A 12,322-nucleotide genomic window follows, 5' to 3' on the forward strand; every position below is an offset into this window, starting at 1 on the left:
CTAACACCTCAACAAACCTGATCAGAATCCAAACAGTGATCAATCATAATGAATCTTATCGGTGTGTTGTATACCTGATTTTTATTTTATTTTATTTTATTTTTTTGTTAAAACTGAGACACGACAGACATGAACTGTTATAAAACACTGTCATACATAACAGCTACGTCTGGTGGGAGCGACACCTCACGAGTTATGTAACACACAAGTGATTTTTTAAAAGAACAATGTGTTAATAAAACAAATATAGTCCTGATACAAAGTGTACTTCTGTTCTTTAGATTTTTTTTTTCAGCTTTACGTGGAGGCAAACTGTTTCGGTAACAAGTCTCTAGTCTCTCGTGAGTTTAGGATTCCAGCGACTTACCCTGCAGGTCTAACTGCCACCAGAGGTGCAAACAGATGAGGCCTAACACTCAACATAGAAACATTCTCCAGTGGTAACAGGTTCATTTCGCCGTCTTTGTACCGAATGCTAATTACGTGCTAATTCACATTGTCTCGGTAAATCTTCTGCTGGATCGGTGTCCACTGTGAGAAAAACACTACAGAACTTTTGTTTTTTTGTGTCTAAGGATAACCAGACTTTCAGCGCTGCTGTTCCATCAAGCTGAAATATCAACAAGGCAGTCCGACTGCAACCCCTGACCTATTTTCATAATGGTCGCAGCAATGAATTCTATATTGTACGACTGAGTATTTGGCTTTTCATTTGATATTTGTAAGTTGACCAATGCTAGATGTATACTGTTAAAGACAGACTCAGGACAACCTACAATATTGTTCTGGGCATTAAAAAGGTATAAAAGTGAAAATTTGACCTTGAACTAGTTTTTCAAGGTCAAGGATGTGATCTAATTTTCATTCCCTTGCCTTCGTGAATATAACGCCTTTTGTTTCGTCTTTCTATCTTATCGAGCTCCTTAGATATGTGGAAAAAATGTGCAAAAGTTGAAATTTGACCTTGAGTTTTCTCAAGGTCAAGGTCACCATCTCATTTTCATCCCCTTTGCTGCCCGAGTAATGTGCTTTTTCTTTAATCTTCCTATCTGGGACGGTTGTGAAGATATTCGGTGGATGGATGGACCGACAGACGGACGGACACACGAACACTGAAAATTACAATACATCACCACTTTCTGTGATGTAATCATAAAGAAAGATAAAATATCAACATGATCCCTGTTTTTTTTATTGCTTCTATAGTACTGACTTAATAGCATGAAGGGTAAAATCCCCAAATTATTCTGCAAAACACATTGCATGACATATGTTCACTTAAAAAGACATCAGTTATCGTCCACTTGTTTGTTGGGTTCATGATAGTGATGAGCGCCATTAATCTGAAATCCACTCTCAGCATCGAAACAATCGCTGAGTAACATTCTCATACAGTGTGTGAGCATACATTACTGAACGGTGTGAGAGAGGCCTAAAGGGCTTGTAGCTAGAAGGGGAACCAGTCGCTGTATTTATCTGGTGGGAGTAATGGTGGCTGTTATTAAGACGCTCTGAAAACTTATGACGTAGCAGCTGACCCACCATCATCAGTTCTGACTGTCTCAGCAAGGGGATGGAGAAGCGCGGCACTGTTCAACAAATGCATGCTAAAATGACTTTCCCCCCCGGATAAACAAAGATTTAAATGAGAACAAAAGATGCATGCGCGAGCATGTGAGTATGACAGACACGTTTAATATCCTCCCCATTCCCATGATCAATCGGTGTGATCGTACCTGTGTGACTGCAGCCGCTCCAAAAAACGCCGGATGTCAGGAAGAGTGTCGACAGCTCCGCACAAGGTGGGATGACAACAGCCTGTAAATAAAACACACACACCAGGAAATTCAAATCATACCCATCTGAAGTTTGATATGTTTGCAGCAATGCCTGTTACAATGTTGTGTTCTTAGCCCCCCCAAACTCATAAGTCAAATCACTTTAAAATAATTTTAATCTATTACAGCCTTGTAAAATTAGCTCCCCAAAATTATATATATATATAAAAAAACAAACATTTTTATCAACTAATAGCATACTTGAGCACAAATAAATGTATCTAAGTTACACAAACAATGATAAAGTATTTAAAGAAACGCAAAAGTCACAAGAACACACGAGCTACATCATTATTCCACCAAGAATGAGATCAGGTCTCAGCTGATGTATCCATCCACCAAGATGTAGCAAAAAACGAGATCCGGTTTTACTGATATTGTATCCATCCGCCAACTAGCGGTGTTGTCCCAAATCAAGGCTATAATCTTGGATTTTGATGTACAGTACTGTACAGTATCTCCAAGTGTGCTAGAGACAATGTGACGTCAAAGAAGAGTGTCTGACGAGAACTTTTCTGACAAATATATAAAACTGGTTGTGTGTATAAGTTGTCTATCCTTTGGAGATGATAGCGCCCCCATCAGGAGGAGAGGATCACACCTGATCAAACACTGAGATGTATCAGTTTAATGCCTTGAGGGTAAAAACAAACCAAACAAATCTGACAGCTATGTTGTCATCAGCAGAAAACTGTGAGAGGAGTCGCCACAGAACAGAATGTTATCTGATCCAGGCCGGGCTGACCCTTGCCGCTTCACGCCGGAAAAATAATCACGCCACGCAAAGTATGTGTGGTTAAAGATTGCCACTCCCCTTTCATGTAGCATATAAGTCAGCAAGTCGCATCTGGGCTGAGCCTCACGGAGGTAGAGAGGGAATAAGTGTTTTTTGTTATTGCAAAAGCCAAAAAAAAAAAAGAAAGCTAAAAACGAAATGTGTAACCTTAAATCTGACAGAGGTGTTTGTTGGTTGCAGCTCCTGCAGAGGTTTTGCTGTAGTGTCTGATGTAACATCAGGTCGCTGGTAAAAAATTGTGGGAGGCAGAGCATCTGTGATCACCTGGGATGCATCCACATCTGTGTGTGCACCACCTCAGATGGAGTGTGTAACACTTCTGGCTTACAGACTGCAGTGATTTTAGCTTAAAAATTGAAATATACATTGTAAATAATCTTTTTTTTTTTCCGAATTGATATCATTTCTTGGGGCAACGCATTGTTTGTTTTTGCTTGTTTATTTATGATTTAGAATAACATTTTCAGATATTTGGAATGCAACAATGCTGTTTTGTTTTGTGGACTCAAACTTTTGGGCAGCGTGGGAGTCAGTAGATGAAGACTGTTGATGTTTGCTTGGCAATCTGTGAGAGCTTGGTCGTTACATCCAATCTTTTATGCTTGACATCTGTTGCAGCCCTTTCTGGACTCGGCTACCCATAGATCACCTCTTCCAAAATGGAAGAAATATCTCCATTGCTTTCTTAAGTTTCTGTAATTAGTGCATTTTTTTTTCTGTCTGTCTGCACTAATGTTGCACATTATTGCTTAAAATTCTGACTAGCAATGAAGTATGGGTGCAACAAATTCACATGGCTCTACCGGATACGGTGAAGCAGTCAAGCGTAGAGAAGCTGGCTCAGCCTCGAACGGGGAAGGCGGGGGTAGAGGACGAGCACAGATGTGGAGGGTCTACAGGAGGGCCACCCAGACCTACACACCACTACTGGAGCGGCAAGACTCACACTCACACACACACGCAGATACACACACACACACACACACAACCACGACATTGCCTTAAGTCACAATCTAAATTGGCTCCCAAGGGCACACCGACTACCTTGTTCACCAAAGGCATTGTGTATGCTTTCTGAGTGCTTAGCATATGCTGCTGTAACCTGAGATCTCTCTCTCAAACATGCACGCACACACACACACAAACACACACACATACACAAACACACACACACACACACACACACACACAAATGCACACACACACACAGATTGTGCAAGAAGTAGAACCGTTTTCTCTCTGTACATATATCCCATTGGACCCTTAATTAAATTCAAAATAGTTCACATCTACCCATTAAACAGTGTTGCACCAACTTCACACCTGACAATCCTTGAAAGAGACACAAATACAGGCAGGCAGAGTGATGGGATGGGATGGGGAGAAGAAGATAGGCTGTCTTTTATAAGGGAAAAAAGTGGTAGAAAGAGAGAAGAGATTAAAGGACCTCCTCTCAGATCCCGACCAAAGGGGAATGGCTCCTCTGCTTTTTGTACTGTCATGTGACACTGATGGTAAGAGGGAAACACACTGATTTTTTCTTCTATGTATAACCTGAACATGAAAGTGGTGGTAAAATGGGATTGATGGCATGCCTGTCAATCAATTAGAATACATATCAGGTTGATTTTATAGACATGGTGCAGTCAGGGAAGGCAATGTCTACTGGACAGTGATATGGACTAGCACCATCATATCACCAAGTCAGTTCAACAAGGTACAGATGGGTATGGTAAGAGACTTTGGTGCATACTTGGCATTAATTTTCTTGTTCTGAGATTCCAGAGAAAGCAGAGCAACACCAAGAGAAACGGTTGAGGGCAGTGTTCAATTCAATCACAGTATAATGAAGAAGGAAAAATTTTTCAAAGTGAAAAAAGAAATGCTGTCTTTAGGTCTCAATGAACCGAATGTCCTCAAAGACCTGCCTCTTCCCATCTGTATTCATCATCACAACGTCCCCCCATAGTATCATTGTGTGTCGCTGCTGAAACCTTTGACTTTTTGCTGCCCCCTTGTTTCACTGATACCGATTTATCCAGTGGAGAAAGAATGAAAGTAACTGGTCAGTGGCTGATACATCATTTGAAACAGACTTATCTCATTTGGGATGCAATGCAATATAAATTAGCATTTAGATGTCAGAATCTGTCAGCTATCAGATGGTCCACAACAATGGTTCAATGGCTATTTTTTTCTTTAAAACCAAAGACTAATTTTGCAACAATAACTTATTGCTGTTTTTGTGACTCAACCTAAAAACTGGAATCGTAAAAACAGCTTGCAAAAGGTTATTGTTCCATCTGAGTGAAATACCACAGCAGAAAGCTACTGACACCTGATCGAATCAGCTACATCTATGATTTGATATCAAAGCACACTGCAGAGTAATGGAAAAAGCTAACATTTTAAGACAGTCTAACCTTTCCTGTGTTTACCTTATTAAAGAGTGTGTACCTTAACTGATACACACAAGGGGGGAAAAAACAATGTGTATAAAGTCAGCTAAGCAGGCGAACAGTAAAGTAATAGGAAAGAGCACTGAAGTGTTGATTCTACAAAAGATGCAGGGGAAAATTGCACCTTAGTGCACATGCACATACACACACATAACATACACACATATACAGTATGTTGATATACACGCACACATCCCCTACGCCTCCTCAATATACTCCCTCAACACGGCCGGCTGCCTGGCAGCCGAAGTTAACATTTTCAGAGAAAATATTCCTTGCCTCCAATAGTCCGATGTAATTCATTTTCCATCTCTGTTCATTAATCATTGTTAAAATTAGTGATCCATTTCTTCCACTCTGCCATCTGCACTCAGCTTCCTAACAAACATGACACCTCAGCGCATAATAAAAGCTGACAGCTACGAGGAGGCCTTTCCAAGAAGCTTTCTGCATATGTGCACCTCCATGACTTGATGCCGTTGTCAGACAAAAGTAGGTTATTTAGACCACTGGCTGGAGAGAACTGCAAATGCATACACAGACGTGTAAACTCCGACACATGTGCATGTCGAACATGTCCATTCACATTCAGGTTTAAGCTAATGTGTCTCAAGACTCAAAGACACAAAAAAATAATATGCAAATTGTATAAGAACTTTCAATCACATGCACAGATGCTCTCACACATACAAATATACAAAATAACAGATGTGCCTAACCTTGAATAGAATGTGCTAAAATCCTGATGAGTAAAAGCTCATCCACACTCAGGAAAAGGGGTAGAGTGGGGGGAAAAAGAAAACAGGGGCAAACATAAAAGATATGAGCAATCATGAAGCTCAAGAGAGCGTAAGAAACAGAAAGAAAGAGCAGCATCCTGTTTACCCCGACAAGCTTTTTGCTTTAACTTCAGCTGGATCAGAGTTGTACTTTTCTATTTTCATTCACTTCCAGCAGCTGTGATGTGTGCTTGCTGTGTGAATCGGGTCAGCTCAGCTAATTCAGCAGCAAAAAAAAAAGAAAAAAAAAAAGAGGTAAGACAGTGTGGGTCAGACAGAGAGACGGTGAGTCACTGGACCAGACGATTGCACCTCTCAGGTCACCCAGGCCTCATAAACACTGCTCTGATTCACATAAAAATACCTTGATGGAAAGCTACTGGTTCCACAGATGCCGCTGCAGACGCCCAGCAACACATATATGTTTATGTGCATTAAAAAGGAGGGTTAATACACTGGAATACTCAAATAAAAGTTGTTTTCCAGTTCATTTTTTTGCTCAGGTTGGTGAGTCAAGCATAAAAATCTAGGATGCACTCTGAAGTGTAATAAATAGGTAGAGCCTCATGAGAACCCAAAGGCTACAACCAAAATCTCTTTACACCTTACCGTCTGTCATTACCTATTTATGATTACATGTGTTAACTATTGCAATTTCTTTTATCACTGAATAATTTTTCCACCACAAAAGTGCAAAATCCTAAAAAAAAAAAAAAAAAAATCCCCAAGAATAAACCTGAATGCCACCCAAGCCTCTTTCTCCGTCTCTCTCATTTGCGCTCTCTCACTCACGCACAGCTTACTCGCCGTACCTTCCCCTAGTCTCTTGTTAACACACTCCCAGCGAACACAACTCACACACATTCAGACACACACGCAGTCAGGATCCCTCCCTGGCGAGGTGTGTGTGTGTCTCTGCCTGAGGCACAGCACATTAATCTATATAATGCCCTCAAAGAGAAGGCTTTTTCACACCGCTAACTGCCAAGGCCTACGAGGGGCAGCGGCTGAGCCATGATTCAGCTGTTAGCCCAACTGGCGTCCCTGCACACACATACACACTTGCACCCCCCCCCCCCCCCCGCACCCCTTCTAAGACACACACACACACACACATGCAATATGTTAGCAGTAAAACACACACAGCCTTTGCCGGCATTAAAAAGAAAAAAAAAAAAATAGACACCTTTGCAAGCTCCCAACTCTGAAACAGAAAGAACCTCCACACCTTTTAATAGCGATTCAGATTCATTCTCAGCAGATGCCCCCTGATTTCAAGCAGTTTTTACTTCTATAGTTCTTACACGGCTTGTGTGTGACGATGATTTGAGAATGCTTCATTGATAAATGTAAAAGTTTTTGTTAAAAAAAAAAAATACATGGTTCTGTTCCTGTAATATAGTATGGCAAAACGTTAATAGTCAGAACTGTTCTGCCGCTGACTGTTCGAGGTAAAGCTCCATGATTTTGATCGTTCATATAAAAGTTTACACGATAGAGAAAAACTCAAGAGCATCCCCACTTTTCAGATTTGCTCAATGAAATCCACAAAACAACTTGGAACAAATCAGCGGAGGCGAGGTTGTTCCTCCACCATCAAGCAGACACTGCAGAGGAATAGTTTACTGATGTAACCTTGCAGAATTTCTGGCCTTCACCAACCCTCATATTTCAGACTGTAACCTCTTTGCCAGCATGTGAAGTTGCCCAGCACAGATTTAATATTCATTTGTTGCACGGATGGCCACAAAACAGACAGCCCGGAGCGGTGATTGGAGGACCAGTGCTCAGAGACAGACGGCGAGCAGAAGAGCAGCTAAATCATCTTGACATTCACCAAGAAGTAGCCACACATGAAGCTAGTGCTGCTGTTAGCTCTCCCATCGACTAATTTGGTTCTACTTAACCCCTAAACACCCCCCCACCCCTACGTGCGTGTGCACACACAGGAGTGGACACAAAGCAAACACAGACTGACACCCACCCACCCACACACGCACACACACACACACACACACGCACATTGCTTGCAGTGACACATTTAATTCCAGGTTCTCAGCACATCTGAATTACAGCAGGCTGATGACGGAGAGTGGGGCCAGGCCCCTCCGGACTGATTAGCATCATTTAAGGAAGGCTTCCTTTTCTTTTCTTTTTTTTTTATACCCGCCTCATCAAACGCTTTCTCACACACACTCTCTCTTTCTATTTCTATCCGCCACTTGCTGGGGCGATCCACCCACCTCCCCTGACGACAATACGAGTGGCATTCCTTCCAAGGAACAAGCCAGTATAAAATGCAAGTGTCGTTCAAGTCGCAGACGACTTTTCTGTTTCAAATGTTCATAGAAAAGTTCTTGTTATCTAAGATTTGTTTAGGACAGACAGACAGATGGAATCTTTCACAAACATCTATACATATATATTCATATATATTCATCAGGTGCCATATGATGCACTTTTTCCCTGCGAGTGTGAAGTAAATAAGACAGAGTCTGTTTTATTTGTGCATATTTCCCCCCTTTCTAAATTATATAAGCCTTGCACATGGCTTAAAATTTTGTAAAGCTTTTCTCAAAATCCTACTTATGGTTGCCATTCTGTGCCAAAAAGTTCATCTGGCCTGTAAATTTAAGCATGGATTACAAATATTCAAATCATGGGCTTACTGTTCAAATAAACATTTCTAACAGGGAGGGGAAAAGTTGCAAGGCATACACTTTCAGCATAATTCCTCCTCTGGCACCTCCCCTCCCCTCAGTCCTAATAAAATAACCACACACACACACACACACACACACACACACACACACACACACAAACACACACACACACACACACACACACACACACACACACACACAAACACACAAAAGCAAGGGGAGAGAAAAAAGGGGGCAAAAATTGAAAAAAAAAACAAAACCCAAAACAAAAGACCAAGTTAAAGTTTGGTTTCTTCATTTACCGTGCGGCTGGATAAACAACGTTGATGAAATATGTAATTAATGTAATTGTAACCACCTATGCAATTACAGTCAGCTGGGTGGGCTCCACTGTGGCCCCCGTACACCCTGCCATAGGACAATAGGGCACCTTATTACAGTTTTAAAGGTGGGGAGGGAGGGAGAGGAAGGGTGAAAAAAATGGGGGAAGCTTAAGCCGGTCAGCTGCTCACCACATGGTAGAAATAATAAGGCCTGAAGTCACAATCATTTCAGCTTTGGTTTAGCTTCACTGCACTTTATAGCGGACAATACAAATACCTGACAAACTTTCTGAGCGTCTGTGATGTAGATACAAAATGATTCAGTGCCATGCATGGGAGTAATAAGAAGTAGTGGAAGACGTGAATATCACACTTACAAATGTTCCATTGCAAGTTCAAGTCCTGCACTGAAAAATAAGTAGAGCCAAGATTCAATCAAAGTTTGGATAAAATGAATTTGAACATAAAAATGTCATCATTCAATCCCGCGTTTGATTTGATTACTATTGCTGGTGTATGCATCATATTATCATATTGCTGTAGTTAGTCAAGGGGGGAATCGCATTTGAATGACATGGTTACAACATTCATTCTGTTTAAAAGAGCAACATATTTCATTCAAAATCATAATTTGATGCTTAACTTCCAACATGTCGAGCTGCGACACACCAACTCGCGTTAAAAGGGAAGACGATGCAACCCATTAAGAATGACTTTTTTCCTTTAGTTAGAAATAAAAATCCCACAACTGGTTGCATCTATCAGGACAAGATCCAATGGATTTACCCTTCTGCTTGAATATTGTTGGATTGACCAACGGCACTCACCTGTGGAATAAAACTCTCTTAACACAACTATAAATTGTGAGTGAGCTTGCATCAGTAAAGTAAACCATCACTTTTTCTGAGCGAGCATGCAGGACAACACTGTGACCCGTTTGCACCGAGAGCCGCATCTCCCAGGGATCAAAATAAGACTTTTCGCTGGTACCCGCACCCTTGCCCAGCATTAAAGTCTTCCACATTTGCAAAATTGCAAACAGATGCAACTCAAGTACCTGCAAATAATCTGCCAAGACCAATTTCAAAAGGGAGATTTCAGAATATGTGGGAGTCATTAGAGGGAGTATTATTTCAGCGATGAGCACGAGAGAGGGCCAGCCGTGTTTCACCCAACCAGATGGGTTCTGCTGCCTTTTATTCAGGAAGAAAGAAGCCGACGTGTTCTTCATCTCCCCCCATGTTCGCCCCCAAAATGAAGATATATAACGTGTACGAAACAATTACGCTAGAATATTGGAAGTTTTAGAAGCAAACCAAAGAATGTCAAATTTCTTTTGGAGTTTCTCAAAACAGTCTTTTCATCTTGTTCCCAGTGAGGACGCTTTGGGATGAAGAGGAGGAGGGGATGAGGGAGGAAGGGGAGTTCGATGTAAACGAGGTAACAGACAGAGATCTGACGGTTTTATTGTTTTGAATTGAGTGTTAAATATGGAAAAGAAAAAAAAAAATTAAAAGGTAGCTGCGTTAAAAGGGGCCTGTGGTGTATGTAAATGAAATATGTTTCTGAGACGTAATTTGCAACCGCCGCTGTTGTTATTTTTCAAGACGTTTATCTGAAGTTTCTCTGGTCGCCTCGGCGCAGCTTTAAAGTGACGCACAAGAAAGCGTTCGCCAATTAAAGACGATTTTTACACCGAGAACTCCAGTGAACTTCATTAGTTTATCCATCCAGCCGCTGACAAAAGAGACGAGTGCATCTTTAAGTGTCGGTAATGAATAATGTATAATCAAAACAGTAGCCTTTCTCAACATCTACCAGCTCTTATAACAAATTAAATGTTGATATCAAATGGAATTTGATTAGGTGACGATCACTCGTAGGTTATTATTGCTAGTAGGGAAGCAGAATAACAATCTAAGGCACTTTAAAAAATGATCAAAATCACCAAGCCCTTGAAACAATACACATTCAATCAAATTCTTCATAATTGTAACAGTAGGAAACATTTTAGGCATTCCACCCACAACAAACAGGCTTTGTTCTCCTGTTATGAGAGGCAGTGAGGGGACACAATCAAGTGCGTGAGAAAGCCAGGAACGCAGGATTTTCAAGCAATTCCTCCCTCTTTCTCTTTCTATCTTTCTATAACCCCCCCTCTCTCTCCCTCCCTTTCTTTTTTTTTTTTTTTTAGGGTCGCCCATATTATTTGCTTCCTGTCTCATTGTAGCTGGCAAAAAGAGAATTTGGTAATTGAGTGGTACAGAACATGTGCCCTCCCTGCTTGCAGATGACAGATGGATTATAAAAACTTCAAAGGCGAGCATTTGGAGCACCAGGGGAGAGATGCTAGGTATTTGAACTATCATTCTTTACCCAGGAGACAATGACTGCCTGACATGGTGCATACATCAAGGAATAGTGCAACGGCACAGACATAATCCAACACACACACATACACACCCACCCCTCCTTTTCCATCTCTCTTCCTCTCCTTCTCTCTCTCTCCTTGCGCTATATATTTAACATCCTGTTCTGAGCAACTTTGTACCAAGCCTAGGAACATAACAAGTGTGGGGGGGGGGGTGACGAGTGTTGGAGGAGAGACGGAGGAGGCAGGAATCTTTATCTTTTACGTTTTCTTGTGTTGACTTGTCGCCCTTTTAGCCACTTTTAGAGTTTTTTTTTCTCCTCTGCCTCGCTGGTAAAATCATCAGATTTTAGAAATGACTTTGTGTTTTTAGAAATGTACCCCCCGATTAGTAACGGGCCAAAGGGAAAACAGCAAGCTCTACTGTAAGTGTAGCGAAGAATGGTGGGCGGTGACGCCTATAATCATCTTATAAGCATGATTTATGAAGAGGGCCATCTGCTCTGCCTTACTTAAGAATGGAGGCAACCTTTAATAATATAAAGACACAAGGAAAAGAGGTTTTAGAGGGGGGAGGGGGAGTACAAGTGATGACACACACATTTCAACAAAATGGTAAAATAAATGCAGGCACCCCCCCGCCCCCTACTTCTGCTTTCCATCTTTTTCTCGTCGGCATCCAGCCATTAGTTCAAATGGCAGCTAATCGCAGCTGACCTCTCTTGTCACACCGTTTAACACCAGCCCCTCGTCCTGACCCTGAAGGAATTAGCAGCCTGACTGTAACGCACACAAACTCACACACACAAACTACACCGCAGACCGTGTATAAAGTGAAAAAATGAAATGTTTGATTATGACTGGGTTCAAATATCTGTCACATGTACAGAAGTGAATGTGGTTATATGTTGTTGGGGGGGGGGGGCTTTTATCCTCAGATATTCAGCTGGGTGTCAAGAACAAGAGGATAACAGGGAAAAAAAACAACAACAAAAAAACAATAATCAACAATTCAGTTTAGATATCAATCAGATTTATTATCAGAGGTGAAAGCAGAAGAATTATCAAATGTTCAGGGGTTTTTTTTTAAGTT

At 41.3% G+C, this 12,322-nt stretch overlaps 1 protein-coding gene across 5 annotated transcripts in view; it reads right to left on the bottom strand.

Annotated features, from left to right (window-relative positions):
• The window catches only part of znf536 (zinc finger protein 536), a 214,369-nt gene that overhangs the window by 187,011 nt on the left and 15,036 nt on the right, over positions 1-12,322 (bottom strand). For all 5 annotated transcript variants that reach the window (XM_068310868.1, XM_068310862.1, XM_068310893.1 and 2 more), the window contains exon 2: positions 1,737-1,818. The gene's annotated coding sequence lies outside the window, so the exon portion shown is untranslated. The remainder of the gene's footprint in view (positions 1-1,736; positions 1,819-12,322) is intronic.

Source organism: Antennarius striatus, chromosome 1 (genome assembly GCF_040054535.1).
Source record: "Antennarius striatus isolate MH-2024 chromosome 1, ASM4005453v1, whole genome shotgun sequence".
NCBI classification, from domain to species: domain Eukaryota; kingdom Metazoa; phylum Chordata; class Actinopteri; order Lophiiformes; family Antennariidae; genus Antennarius; species Antennarius striatus.